The following is an 11,859-nucleotide window of genomic DNA, read 5'->3' as shown; positions in this document are numbered from 1 at the left end:
CCTGGAGAATCCCAGGGACTGGGAAGCCTGGTGAGCTGCTGTCCATTGGGTCGCACAGAGTTGGACACGACTGAGGCGACTTAGCAGTAGCAGCAGCAGATAAAAGTGAGAGGCCCCAAAAGTAGGAAGGAGTTCCAGATTACTAATTATTCCAGTCCACACTGATTTCTCTGTTGAATTTTCATAGCACAGAAAGTCCCAGGATGACAAACTCTCCTGGAATCTCTGATAAGTACTATGGCTTTTGGACTGCCCAAACAGTTCAGCCTGCAGGTCAAAAGGAGTGATTACTATGGCAAACGAGATGAGTTGGACAAAGAAGATAATGGCAGTAAGATGGTGAAGATTCGGTGGAACCATCAGTGTCAGATTTATTATTGAATTCAGTCATGTGTGGACTTTGCTTAGCAACAAGGAATAGATAGTGAGAAAGTCTTAAGAAGACAGGATGTTCTGCAAATTACTTCATTATTTTTTTAATCATATTGCCAGATGTGAAGAAAATAATGCTACTGTAACCATTTTGAGTCAACTGATTAGTTGATTGAAACTTTCTCTGATGTTTTAAATCAGTGATTCCAGCGCTGGCTACTTTTTAGAATCACCTAAGGAGTTTTTCAAATTTACCAATGGATCTCAGAACAATTAAAGCAGAATTTAGTTGAGATGGGCTCTGGCAGCAGTATTTTCGTTCTCTAAGCTCCCCAGAGTATTCTGATGTGTAGCCAGGATTAAGCACCACTGTTTTAAATGAAATTAATTGGAAAAAATCTGCCTGACAGCAGCTTAGTAGAACACACCTGTCAGTTATCAACTAATACCCAGGAATGGGGTTTATGACCTGTATGTAAATCCAGGTTTAACAAGCAGAGCTCTTAAGAGGGAGAGAGAAGCTGAAGATGCTCCTGGAATCTATCTGACGCAGATGCACATGGCTCTCTTCTTCTCACTCTGAAAGCATGCTTGACTTTGGGGTAGCTGGAGCCTGGACCTGGTAGCAGGGCCTGGCCAAGCAGAGTGAGTGGAAAGAGTAAACACTGTGTCTCTCATGTTGTCCCTCAGTTTCCGGTCACAGATGCCTTGCCTTGTCCACTAGAGACTTCCTGAACTTTGGATACTGCTTACCTGCCAGGTGCTCCCAACTCTACCAGACCTGGCTGGTCTCCCCATCCTTCATCACTCTCCCCCAACTTCCTAATTCAAGACCTTCCTGCACTTGAAGGATGCCACCCAGTTTATGGTAGAAGGTTCATGTGATGCTGTTTTTTAAAAATGAATAACCATCATGTGTATTATGTATCTTTACATGTATCATACATTTATACTAATTTAAGTATGTCCACTAGGAAGTTAGGTTCTAGCCTGTTCTGTATTATAGCGTTGGTTTCCTTACTTTTTTAAAAGAGATGATCACTGAGTGTTCTTCTAGCCTTAAAATCAGTGAATGTGAGGACATGTGTCCACATAGTTAAACGTACACAAATATTAATGGTAAATGACTCAACTGTGATTATTGATTTGTCTTTCATTCTCACATTTACTGTTTCTGAGATTTGAGGGTTCTTATTAGATTCTAGTGTCCTATGGTGAAATTGGGCTTTTAACATCATCTTCTGTCTACTTGTCTACAGTCTTGTATGCTATTTGTCTACAAGAACATTCTTCAGTCTTATTTGTACATGAGAAATATTCCAGAGAAGATATATATTTGTTAAATGTATATTCTGCCTGTCAGGAGACTGCTGATTTCTTCAGTCAGCAGTTGGGACCATAAAGAGCCTAAGATACTCACAAGCCAAGTTTTCACATTTAACCAATCATCACCAATGTTTCCTAGATTTGACTGCCATATCTCCTCCCATAACTTTATGAAGGACAACTGGAAATTGTAACAACCATTTTAGAACTTTAACATATATAATAAAAGACGCTTACTCCTTGGAAGGAAAGTTACAACTAACCTAGATAGCATATTCAAAAGCAGCGACATTACTTTGCCGACAAAGGTCTGTCTAGTCGAGGCTATGGTTTTTCCAGTGGTCATGTATGGATGTGAGAATTGGACTGTCAAGAAAGCTGAGTGCCAAAGAATTGATGCTTTTGAACTGTGGTGTTGGAGAAGACTCTTGAGAGTCCCTTAGACTGCAAGGAGATCCAACCAGTCCATTCTAAAGGAGATCAGTCCTGGGTGTACTTTGGAAGGACTGATGCTAAAGCTGAAACTCCAATACGCTGGCCACCTCATGTGAAGAGTTGACTCATTGGAAAAGACTAATGCTGGGAGGGATTGGGGGCAGGAGGAAAAGGGGACAACAGAGGATGAGATGGCTGGATGGCATCACTAACTCTATGGACATGAGTTTGGGTGAACTCCAGGAGTTGGTGATGGACAGGGAGGCCTGGCATGCTGCAATTCATGGGGTTGCAAAGAGTTGGACACGACTGAGTGACTAAAATGAAGTGAACTGAACTGAATATTGTTCATTTGAGAAGCACCAGAAGAAAGTCCCTGAAGTCCCTCTGGAAACAGTTAACATTCGTCTAAATGATACTTTTGTTTAAAAGAGAAGATCATCTCTCCTCCATTGTTATACTTTGGGGGTTAATAAGTTCTGCTTTTTAGTTGCACAGTCTGACAAACTTGTCAAGGACCCACATTATTGTTTAAACCAGTGATGATGCTTTTGTGTGTGTGTGTGTGTGTGTGTGTGTGTGTGTGAGGGGAGGGGGAGTTGGCGGGGGGGGGGGGTGAGGGGGGGAGGGAATGGAATGTGTTTTCTGTATCTCGTCTTTCTCCTTCCAGAGGAAAGAAAATTAGCCTTTTACAGTGATAATTTCATATTTGTCCAAAAACAGCTGTCTCTCACTTCCTCTCTGTTATGCATTTATTTTTCAATTTTAAAAATAGCTTAAAAATTAGAGAGTTCTAAATAAGCTAATTTAAAAAAAAAAAAGGATACTGTTAAATAGAAAAGGTCCAAGTTGCAGAGAGACTTGAATGTATCCCACTTGGGCTTTTAATGGGGAGAGTGGGAGAGATATTATGTTTTTATAAGCCCAAAACATTTCTGAAACAAAACACAGGAAGTGTGATTACCTTTGAGGAATGGGAATAGGGCTTGGGGGGGACACTCAGAAATGGCATGAAAGAGAATAGAAACTTAATTTTCACTTTATATTTCTGTATATTCTTTTGATTTTTTAATGTGTTTTTAATGCCTCAAACTAAAATACAGAGTTAAATATGTGTGTGTCTAAAACATATTCTTCCACCGCACACAAAAACGTATTTTTAGGTAACTTATTACCTAAGGATTTAGAACCTTTTGCCTTGACAAGTCAGGAATCCAGGGCATAGCTCTTTTTATTCTACACACGCTACTTAATATTTTTGAGTTTTCCTAACACCTTAAATGCTGTCAAAGTGAGCTGTGGTTAAGTATATAAGCCATTTTTCTGCCCTGTATCCACTTTTAAATAGAATATAAGGAAGAGTTTTTCCTTTAGCACCTTTACTTAAACCACAGCAATAGCTGTGGCTTGTCCAGCCTCTGCCAATTGTAATTCTCAAGCTGATGGCCTGTTGGGGCCTTTACCATTGTAAATCAGTAACGACTGTCAATAATGCCTTCTGTTAGATAGTCATTTTAAAGGTTTTTCAGAGAAGGCTTTGTGCTGCACGGGAAAACAATGGCGACAGGGCTGGGGGTGGGGTAGAGGTGGAATTGTGTGTGTGTGCTTAGTCGTGTCCGACTCTTTGCGACCCCATGGACTGTAGACTGTAGAAATTTGGTACACCTTTGGAAAAGCTGCCCAGTGCATTTCCAACCCATTGTTTCTTCTGCTGGTTAAATAATAACCGCTCACAGTGTTGCACCTTTTCATGAGAGTAGCACTAGTGACAAGGAAATTGAGGGTTTGGATTTTCCTAATACTGCTCCATTCTTTACCCTGAATTTTACATCAATTCTTCAAAGAGCCTGCAGAAACACAGTGAAGGGTGTGTGTTGGGGGAAAGGGTGTTTGGGCTGCTCCCAACTGGATGAGCGTAGGGAGTGAGGGGTATATAGGGTTGGAGAGTGGGGCAGCGAATAATACAATGTGATTTGCAGAGTCTCCAAGGTAATGTTTTTAATGAGGCGCATGCTCAGATGGTAAAGAATCCTCCTGCAATGCAGGCAACTTGGGTTCGATCCCTGGGTCAGGACAATCCCCTGGAGAAGGGAATGGCAACCCACTCTTCTTGCCTGGAGAATTCCATGGGCAGAGGAGCCTGACGGACTACACAGTCCGTGGGCTTGCAAAGAGTAGGACACCACTGAGCAACTGAGCATGCTCACACGGTGACTCAGGCTTATTTCCCAAAGAGAGGTCTGGCCCTCCTTGGAGGGTGGGAGAGGGGGGAAAAATAGAAGGCTAAACTGGCTAGCTCTCCAGCTGTGGGAAAAAGGGGACAGGCTGGGGACACTCAGACACTAAAAAGTCTATGCCATCACTTCTGCATGGGCCTATTTCTCCCTTGGGATTCTGTAAAACTATTTTTATTTTGGATGGGAAAAAATCATGGCCCATAAGCAATTTTATCTGGGGCTTTTACATTTAAAGGCCACTGACTAATATCTGGATTTTCTTTCTGTTGTGATTTCATGTTCGGAAGTCTGTCTCAGAGGAGGAGAGCAAGCTTTGGGGAACTCTGCCTGCAGAGATGGACAAGCTCTGGATCTGAAGGCATTCCCTAAAGCAACACCAGCCCCTTGTTTTCTGCCGACCTGGCCTATTTGGAGCAAATTACTTACTGTTCTGTCTGTCCAGCTTGGAACTGAGAAGTCCAAAGGGATGGAGAGAGACAGACAGGAAGGATCCGTGTCAGGAGTCAGGCAGTTTAGATGAACTCTTTTGCCTCGTTCTCTCTACCCTCACCCCCATCCTAGCCCCAACAGATAGCTAGCAGAGCCCTAGGTCCCTGCCCACTACCCCTATTAATGGAAGCCTAATGTACTTGGGCAAATCTCCCAGCTCTCCAAGTCAATTTCCCTTATGTAGACTAGAGATAAAATATAAAACTGTCATAAGACAAATTGAGAGTAACATGGAAGCATATACATTACCATATGTAAACAGATAGCCAGTGGGAATTTGCTGTATGAAGCAGGGAGCTCAAATCTGATGCTCTATGACAACATAGAGGGGTGGGGTGGGGTGGGAGGTAGGAGGGAGGGAACATATATATACCTATGGCTGATTCCTATTGCTGTATGGCAGAAACCAACAGAATATTGTAAGCAATTATCCTCAAATTAAAAATAAATTAATAAAAAAATATATATATATAACTTTCTTCACAAGTTTATTGTGAGGATTAAGGGAATTCGTCTTTGAAACAGTGTCCTAAGCTATAAAGTGTTAAAGAATTCTTACTGTATAACTTTCAAAAAATGTACTTTATGTGTAAAGTTTTTCCCTCTAGACCTCAACTGAGAGATTTCTAACATATTACATATATTTTAACACATATATGATATACCTACTATGTATATATTAACATACATGTGTCTGTGCTCAGTCATGGCTGACTGCTACCCCACAGACCGTAGCCCTACTACCACGCTCCTCTGTCCATGAGAATATACAGGCAAGAATACTGGAGTGGGTTCCCATTTCCTTCCCCAGGGGATCTTCCCAACCCAGAGATGGAACCCGAGTCTCCTGTGTCTCCTGCTTTGGCAGGCAGATTCTTTACCACTGCACCACCTGTGAAGCCCGTATATTAATATATACTAAAGATGAAATATGTTAGTATGTATGATTCAGTATATAGATATAGGATTGATGTCAGGTTGGTTTATCAGTTACCAGGCAAACCAGTGGCTGCAGCAGGGGCAAGCGTGTAGACAGTTCCAATTAAGTCCTAAAATTAAGAGGATTGGATAATCACATGAGAGAAGCAGGACCTAGTCAAGCGGGACATGTACAGAAAGCAAGAGAACAGCCATCTGTCATGACCTAACTGTACAATTCCTCACCAGAGACAGAGGATCTGCCCTAGGGCTAATAAAACTTAAGCTTCAGGACTTTTGTTTGTTTTAGTATTCCATTTAAGTTATTCCAAAATAATGGCTCTGTTTTCTTGTACCGTATAATATATATCTTGGATGCTTACTTATTTTACATTAAGCTTCAGGACTTTGGGGGCTTTCCTGGTGGCTCAGATGGTAAAGCATCTGCCTGCAATTCAGGAAACCGGGATTCAATCCCTGGGTTGAAAAGATCCCCTGGAGAAGGAAATGGCAACCCACTCCAGTACCCTTGCTGGAACATCCCATGGACAGAGGAGCCTGGTAGGCTACAGTCCGTGGGGTTTCAAAGAGTCGGACATGACTGAGCGACTTCACTTTCACTTTTCAGGACTTTTGGATTTCATCCAAAGCCCTCTGCATAATTCTGTATTCATTACTTTGTATTCTTCTCTATAAAGAGGAACCTCCATATGTTGGAAAGCTTCCGGTGCCACAAACCATGATCCCAACACTAGCACAAAAGAATGTTCTATGCTCTACATGCCAGGAGAATTTGGGGCCTGCTCTTTGTCTCTTGATTTGCCTTTCCCCCTTTGGTCATTCTCTTGCGTCACTGTAGCCCCTCCCCTCTTTCTAAATTTGGATATACTTTCTCTTACCCCTAAATCTCTCTCTCTGTCTTTTTTTTCTTGTTTTTTGGCTATGCCATGTGGCATGCAGGATCTTAGTTCCCCAAGTCCAGCAAAGTCCCACCCTTAATTCTCTAATCCACTAACAGTTGTGTAGCTGTTAACACACACACTTCTATCAAGAGATAAATTTAGAGATCAGAAACAGTATGTTCAAGGATAGCACCATTCATCCCAAATGACTCAGAGAGAGCTATTCCCAGTTAAATATGGAGCCCTTATCATGAAAATAGAGCTAGGAAGAAGTCTTTCATTCAATAATGCTAGGGTTGCAGATGTTCCAGGAGTGGATCCCGAAGTACTATTAATAGGAAGAAATTGTTTTCATCTTGTGATAATAGACTAGACTGTCTTTGGAAGAAACATAACACTCCATGTGCCAGGTGTACTTCACTTTGTGGAATTCAGAAGGAACCTGGTCACACAACACCTGGTCAAGGAAATCTCTGGAAGCAAGCAAGGCACCAGGTCCTCCCCTGGTTCACAGGCACCCAGGCTCACTCCCCACCAGCCCCCCAAACACAACCCAGAGCCAAGAGAAGAACATTCTAAGTCACAACAGGATGAAACCTGAAGTGATGGGTATTTGGGGAGGTAGTGTAGGTCCTAATCTGTTGAAAGGGTTGAAATTTTCAAAGCTGGAGCTGGGAGACATCAGACAGGAGGGGAAGTAAAGGAAGCAGGGGACTTCCCTGGTGGTCCAGTGGCTAAGACTCCATTTTCCCAACGCAAGGGGCCTTGGTTCAATCCCTGTTCAGGGAAGTAGATCCCACGTGCTGTAGCTAAGAGTTCAAATCCTGCAACTAACGATCCTGCATGCCACCACAATGACTCAGTGCAGCCAGAAGAAACAAATAAATATAAAAAGTAAAGAAAGAAAGGCAGGCAACAGACTCTCCAAAATGGGAGAGATGGAAAGGAGGGAACAGGTAGTGTCCATTCAGAGTATTCTCTGAAGGCCTAAACTGAGAGGCCTTGCCCTACCCACCCCAACCTTGAGTGGCAGGAGGACTAGACTAAGTTAGATGAAGGCAAGGCTTCCAGCCTTACTGCTGGACCGCTTTAGGTTGCTCATCTGACATTTCTGTAAAAGCTCAGTCTAAACCCCTGTAGCCAGCTATACCGATATCAGATGTCAGAGCCCAATCCCTGGAACTTGCAAATGTTACTGTATACAGAAAAGTGTCTTTGAAAGTATGATAGGATATCTTGAGATGTAATTAAGGCTCCTACACTGGTCACATTTAGGTGGTTAGGTAGCATCACTGACTCAACTCACCTGAATCTGAGCAAACTCTGGGAGATAGTGGAGGACAGAGGAGCCTCTCAGACTGCAGTCCATGGGATTGCAAAGAGTTGGGCATGACTTAGTGACTGAATAACAACAAATGCAATCACATGTATCCTTCCCAACAGGGAAGTCCCATGATGAGAACTTTTAAGATCTACCTCAACCTCCTTCTTGATAGCATGCATGTGATTGCATTTGTTGTGGTATAGCCGGCTACAGGGGTTTAGACTGAGCTTTTACAGAAATGTCGGATAAGCAACCTAAAGCAGTCCAGCAGTAAGGCAGGAAGCCTTGCCTTCATCTAACTTAGTTTAGTCCTCCTGCCACTCAAGGTTGGGGTGGGTAGGGCAAGGCCTCTCAGTTTAGGCCTTCAGGGAATACTCTGAATGGACACTACCTGTTCCCCCTGTTCCCTCCTTTCCATCGCTCCCGTTTTTGAGGGTCTGTCGCCTGCCTTCCACCTGCCAACGCAGAGGATGGGCTTCCCGGCTAGCTCAGTTGGTAAAGAATCTGCCTGTAATGCAGGAGACCCTGGTTCAATTCCTGGGTCAGGAAGATCCCCTGGAGGAGGGATAGGCTACCCACTCCAGTATTCTTGGGCTTCCCTGGTGGCTCAGCTGGCCAAGAATCCGCCTGCAATGCGGGAGACTTGGGTTTGATCCCTGGGTTGGGAAGATCCCCTGGAGAAGGAAAAGGCTACCCACTCCAATATTCTGGTCTGGAGAATTCCATGGTCTGTATAGTCCACAGGGTCACAAAGAGTCTGGACAACTAAGCGACTTTCGCTTTTACTTTCACAATGCAGAGGACATGGATTCCATCCCTGGGTCAGGAAGATCCCCTGGAGAAGGAAATGGCAACCCACTCCAGTATTCTTGCCTGGGAAATCCCATAGACAGAGGAGCCTGGCAGGCTACAGTCCACGGGTCGCAAAAGAGTCGAACACAACTTAGTGACTGAGCACACACATACATTCAATCCATTACAATGGCCAGACCCCTCCCCACTCAGTGGTGGAATGACATAGAGCTCTAGCAATCACCTAGCCTAATAAAGAAAGCTGAGCGCCGAAGAGTTGGTGTTTTTGAACTGTGGTGTTAGAGAAGATTCTTGAGAGTCCCTTGGACTGCAAGGAAACCCAACCAGTCCATCCTAAAGGAAATCAATCCTCAATATTCATTGGAAGGACTGATGCTGAAACTGAAACTCCAGTATTTTGGCCACCTGATGCAAAGAACTGACTCACTGGAAAAGACCCTGATGCTGGGAAAGATTGAAGGCAGGAAGAGAAGGGGATGACAGAGGATGAAATGGTTGGATGGCATCACCAACTTGATGGACATGAGTCTGAGCAAGCTCTGGGAGTTGGTGATGGACAGGGAAGCCTGGTGTGCTGCAGTCCATGGGGTCACAAAGAGTTGGACATAACTGAGCGACTGAACTGAACTGAACTGAATGAAGCCTCAGCGAGCTGCAGTAGTTTGCCATACGATCAGGCAGCACATTTCAACATCAGGCTTCACAGAAACCAACCTTGGATTTTCTAATCCAGCATGATTCCCACCACACCGCCTAGCCTCTCTCTAATTCCCTACCTAGGGACGATGCTATTTCATTCACAACCAACTTCAAATATACACCTCACTCATATTTACACAATTGCTTTTGGCAGAAAAGACAAGCATATCGTACACTAAACTTTAAAACCAGGGCTTCATGTTTCAAATTTACATCTGAAAGATGTAAGAAAACAGTACAGTCCCAAATACTTCCATTTCTGTACCTTTTGCTAAATGATAATTCTTCTCATAAAGGGAAAGATTTCTCTCAAAAGTTAGCAGATTTTACATCCCAAAGCAGCTATTCTGTATGAGAATATAGAAGATTCTTTATGCTAGAAGTGCAATAATCACCTCCCAGTTTGTGAAGCATTCTGATTCTAAAATTCTTTAAAAAAAATTTACTTGTGTTTTGGCTGTGCTGGGTCTTTGTTGCTGCACAGGCTCTCTCTAGTTGCGGGGAGCGAGGGCTACTCTTCATTGCTTAGGCTTTTCGCCACAGTGGCTTCTATTGTTCCAGAGTACAGGCTCAAGGACATGCGGGCTTCAGTATTTGCGGCACGTGGACCCAGCTGTTGTGGTTCCCAGGCTCTAGAGCACAGGCTCAATAGTCAGGACATGGGCTTAGTCCTGTCCTGTGGAGGATCTTCCCGGATCAGGAATCAAACATATGTCCCCTGCATTGGCAGGTGGATCCTTTACCACTGAGTCACCAGGGGAAGCCCCTAAAATTCTTTACATGTGTTATCTTATTTGAGACAATGGATACCCTCAAGGTGTCCTCACGGAACATCAATCTGCAGTTTTCATTTACCATATTTACGTGATGAAAGAAAGGGGAGAGCTATTTCTGAGGGTCTGTGCTAGACACTTTCCCACATATACAATACGCACTACAGGTGTGAAGTTTCTCACTGGGACCTGTAGGATACTTTCAAGCCATCAAGCACTTGTCAATTGCTATGCTTGTCTCTGCCCTACTCACCTTCTGTATCCGTTTCCTGATGCTCCTGTAATCAGGTCCCACAAATTAGGAGGTTTTAAACAATAGAAATCCATCTCTCCTGATGTTAGGAGTCCAAAATCCAGATGTTGGCAGGTCTACATGCTGTCCAGAGGCTTGGAAGTGCATCCTTCCTGGGGCCTTCGAAGCTTCTGGTGACTTCCGGCAATCCTTGACATTTCTTGGCTTGCAGCTACAGGACTCCAAGTCTCTGCCCCTGCTGTCACATGGCCTTTCCCGCTCCACTTCTTTGTGTCTCTCTCGGGTTCTTCTCTTCTTATAAGGACTCCAGTCATATGGGATTTAGGGCCCATTGTAACTCACTATGACATCATCTTAACAACTAGTTATATCTGCCAAAAGCTCTGTTTCCAAATAAGGTCACGTTCACAGTTTCCTCCTGGATGTGAATTTGGAGGAGAGAGGGACGCTGTTGAACCAAGTGCACTTACCCAAGGAAGGTTTACAGGTCTCTTTGGGACGGCTTGATTTTCTTTTACTGTCCCTTTTAATATACTGATTCCTCATATCACTAAGAAAGAGCTATACAGAGAGTAACAGAAGCCTGTACAAATTAATTGTATTGTTTCCTTCTATTTTTAGAAAGTCGAGATTTATTTACTACTTAGGAAAGTCATCGGTCATCAGGGACTCGAGTATGACAGCAACCAATTTATTGTTGTTTAGTCACTCAGTCGTGTCCGACTCTTTGCCAACCCATGGACTGCAGCCCGCCAGGCTCCTCTGTCTATGGACAGAGAGATTGTGGGCTGCCATTTCCTTCTCCAGGGGATCTTCCCGACCTGGAGATTGAACCTGAGTCTCCTGCATTGTCAGACAGATTCTTTACCACTGAACCACCAGGGAAAGTGAAAGTGAAAGTGAAGTGGCTCAGTGTTGTCCGACTCTTTGCGGACCCCAGGGACTTTAGCCTACCAGGCTCCTCAGTCCGTGGGATTTTCCAGGCAAGAATACTGGAGTGGGTTGCTATTTGCTGCCACCCCTCAGCCACCCCTCTCCCCTAGACCCAGGAGTGTGTATTTGTATACTAGGATATGTTCTTCTTACCTGCGCTGTTTCCCTTTCTCTACCCTCAAGGAGGGCCCCATTTCTGCAAGCTGGCCTATGCATGATGACACTCTTTGTTGAGCTTTCAGGGTTGTTCTAAGCGGATCTCCAAATTGACAACTCAGCCCCTCCCACTGCCCATCTCCTCCAAGCCCCTCCCACTGCCCTTCAAGCTGAGCTCCACTGGAGGGAAGGCCTTGCAGTCAGTGTCCAGCTGCGGGAGTAGTTCGGG

At 44.1% G+C, this 11,859-nt stretch overlaps 1 non-coding gene across 1 annotated transcript; it reads left to right on the top strand.

The window, feature by feature from the left end:
- The first annotated feature begins 8,480 nt into the window (after positions 1 to 8,480).
- TRNAY-GUA (transfer RNA tyrosine (anticodon GUA)) lies at positions 8,481 to 8,552 on the top strand. The gene has a single exon. It is a non-coding gene; the product is annotated as a tRNA-Tyr (tRNA).
- The last annotated feature ends 3,307 nt before the right edge of the window (positions 8,553 to 11,859 follow it).

This window comes from Bos grunniens, chromosome 26 (assembly GCF_055505025.1).
Source record: "Bos grunniens cultivar Pamir isolate PY7600 chromosome 26, Bosgru_T2T1.0, whole genome shotgun sequence".
Lineage (NCBI taxonomy): Eukaryota > Metazoa > Chordata > Mammalia > Artiodactyla > Bovidae > Bos > Bos grunniens.
The sequence above is the reverse complement of the archived record's forward strand: the minus strand, read 5'-3'. Positions and strand labels throughout refer to the sequence as shown.